The sequence below is a fragment of the Lynx canadensis genome, chromosome C2, assembly GCF_007474595.2.
Source record: "Lynx canadensis isolate LIC74 chromosome C2, mLynCan4.pri.v2, whole genome shotgun sequence".
In the NCBI taxonomy this organism is placed as follows: domain Eukaryota; kingdom Metazoa; phylum Chordata; class Mammalia; order Carnivora; family Felidae; genus Lynx; species Lynx canadensis.
This window is the reverse complement of record NC_044311.2, coordinates 45,379,696-45,382,992: the sequence shown is the minus strand read 5'-3', so window position 1 is coordinate 45,382,992 and position 3,297 is coordinate 45,379,696. Positions and strand designations below refer to the sequence as shown.

At 46.7% G+C, this 3,297-nt stretch overlaps 1 non-coding gene across 1 annotated transcript; it reads left to right on the top strand.

The window, feature by feature from the left end:
- The first annotated feature begins 628 nt into the window (after positions 1-628).
- On the top strand, positions 629-762 carry LOC115524372. The gene has a single exon (XR_003972074.1). It is a non-coding gene; the product is annotated as a small nucleolar RNA SNORA43 (small nucleolar RNA).
- Positions 763-3,297: the final 2,535 nt, after the last annotated feature.

The following is a 3,297-nucleotide window of genomic DNA, read 5'->3' as shown; positions in this document are numbered from 1 at the left end:
ACTGCAAACTGCTTCTAAATAAGTTAATTCCACATAAAGGGATAGAGGGATGCTTGACCTGAGAAAGAAACTCCATTCCAGAATTTGACATGCATTTATAACAACCTTCACTATTGCAGTCGGGAAGGAATTCGTGTTTTCTGGATTCTCAAAGTCTAAATGAGGCTGATGGAGAAAATGTTAACGCCGCCAGGAGGAATTCAAGTATTGTTCAGGGTCAGGATGCCTTAGTGCTACCCCTCCCTGCTCACCACTGAGTAAGCCAAGAGAGCTGGAACTTGACAATAAAAAAATTTTAAGAAGTAAATTAAAGAAATGTAAAAGATGGTTAAAAATCATAAAAAGATAGTTATAAAAAAAATCATAAAAAGAAAAAATTGTGATAAAACAGAGGGGGAATGTGGGGCACCTGGGGGGCTCAGTCAATTAAGTGTTAGACTTTGGCTCAGGTCATGATCTCCAAGTTTGTGGGTTCGAGCCCCGCATGGGGCTCTGTGCTGACAGCTCAGAGACTGGGGCCTGCTTCGGATTCTGTGTCTCCCTCGCTCTCTGCCCCACCCCTGCTTGAGCTCTGTCTCTCAAAAATGAATAGATATTGGGGGCTGGACGGGCAGGAACGGCTGCCCTGCTGATGCTGGACCTGCCGGCTCCTCAGATGCAGCTGCTCTCCTGCACCTGTGACACTGGGGCTAAGAGGAAGCGGCCGTTTCCACGCTCAGTGCTCAGAACAGTGAGCACTCAGTGGTTTGTAGCCGAACATGCTTTACAGCTGCCCGGGAGGCAGTTTTTACGTGCACGCGGCAGGCAGACCTACCTTTGGGCTTCTAGCTGGGAATGCCGAGCACGGTACTAACCACTTTGGTTTTTGGGTTCTTTGTCTATAAAATGACACTTGTCGTGAGGGTTACATGAGGTGTGCATGGAGATGAGCATGTGGCCGGCCTTTGGCCCAGTGGGATCGACCAGGAGAGGGTCTCCCTCTTGAAAGTGATCATTCTGTAGGTCTGTCTGGAGAGGGGTTTCTGCAAGTCTTTGGGCAAGTTCATGAACTCCTGGCTGCTTCCAGGCCCTGCGCCCACACACCCTGTTCTAAGGACCCTTGAGACAGCAGAGCAGGAGCTGGGCTTGGAGGGGGTGGGGAATGGACACCAGAGGGCCACACCTGGCTTTGTCCTGCCAAGGAGACACTGCAGTAGGCCACCTAGAACCCCATATGCAACCCTCTAAACCAGGGCACTGGTGAGTGGAGGGGGGCAGTCTTGGTAACCCCGCTGGGGTAGCAGGTGTGATAAGGGCTGTAAAAGAAAAAAAAATGAATAAACATTAAAAAGAACAATTAAGAAAAAAAACGGGGGAAAACAAACGTAAAAGCAATGAGAGAAAACGAGATAAATATAAGCTAAGCAAAATGTCAAAGTGAGCTAAAAGAAGGTCGTGTAAAATAAGAAAAGTGTAGGGGAGGAGAAATATAACTTTTCCCTCCATATTCCTAGGATCTCTGGATAGATTCTACAAGTAAATCTGAGAAAAGACAGATTAACCAGAGAAAAACACAGAGAAGTTTATGAACGTGCGTTGTGCATACATACAGGGGTACTCAGCAGCGAGTAACTCAAAACAGTGGTTAGAACTTGAGCTTATATGACATCCTCTAAAAACAAAGAAAAATACATTTTTTTAATGTTATTTATTTTGAGAAAAAGAGAGAGAGCAGGGGAGGGGCAGAGAGAGAAGCAGACAGAGAATCCCAAGCAGGTTCTGCGCTGTTAGCGCAGAACACGATGGTGGGGGGGGGGGGGGGGGGGCTCAAACTCACAAACTGTGAGATCGTGACCTGAGCCAAAACCAAGAGTCAGAGGCTTAACCAACTGAGCTACCCAGGTGTCACAAAGAAAAATAAATTTTTAAAGATGTGACAAGACAAAGAAAAAGCTTTGAGTTTCTAGGGTGGCACATGTGGGAAGGTAAGGGTATAGGGGAACTAATGGCAGATAGGGCTAGTTAGTAAGGTTTGCTAAGTAGGTTCCTCTGGTGTGGTCTCTGGGATGTTAAGGATCTAGAGTTGTCTCTGGTGATTAACTTTTCTCCTTCCTGGTAGAAGGGACACCTTTACAAATTTTTACAAATTTATGTCCTCTTTCTACGCAAATAGGCAGAGGGCAGAGAGGTTTTCTTGTACCTTCTTCTCAATTGCCCTCAGCTCAAAATATATACTTTTTAAGTAGGCTCCACACCCACTGTAGGGTTTGAACTCAGGACCCTGAGATCAAGAGTCAGATACTCTACCGACAGAGCCAACTGGGTGCCCCAAAAGAATTCTTATGCATATTTTGGGGTGGCATATTCTGGTACCCTTCAAAAGAAAGCCATGACTATTGAGGCACAAACAAATAGAATAAAAAGGCTCAAATACGCAAAAGATAACACCGTAAAATAAGCCGTAACCTGAATAAAATTGGCCCTCCATGTCCCAGCCTTAGGGCGGAACAGCATGCGGTTGCTTCCAGAGGAAACTCAAGTTTGCCTCTAGGAGGAATGAGAGAAAAGTGGAAGTTGCTGCAGCAGGTCTCGTGAGGAGGCAAGAGAAGGGGAATTCTAGTAGGATGGCAGGACAAGTCTCTAAGAGCCCTCTTTTGGATGCATATCACTGCCTGCGAGCCCACCTCTGAGCAGCTGTTAGGGCTTTCATCACGGTCCTTCTCCATAGGGTTCCCACAACACCAAGCCTGGGCTTCTGTTTCATCCTTCCCTGAGGTACCCTTCTTTCAAAAGCCATAAAGCTTGATAAGTGACCACCCTGCCACTTGTCTCCTGACACTTTTTCTCAAAGGGAGAAACACTCCCCAATCCAGAATGCTAGTGAATTAGATTCCCTTCATGTAATGTAAATGATACCACAAAACTATAAAGTATGTTAGAGGGTAGGAGTAGGGACATTAACCTTGAAGGATATTTTACACTGAGACGGCAGAGCGGTGGAGGCTCACGTGTGAACGCTAACTGTCTAGGTCCTGGAAAGTCTGGCTGGCCATCAACAGGCTGTGCCAAGCCCGGGCTTAGGGAAATGTGGACTTCGACAAGTGAGGGAGGCCTGAGAGTTGTAACGGGTCATTATCTCAATACGAACTGACAAGGCAAAGCAACTACTTAGAAAGGAAAAAAAGACTATCTCTAGTTACGCTAAGATGCCAGATTGGGTCCATCCCCTGTGCCAGCTCCAATCAGCCAGTCGAGGCTGCCTGGAGTGCAGTGTTGGACATTGCGAGGCCACATGTGGACTCAGCAAGAAGGGGTGCC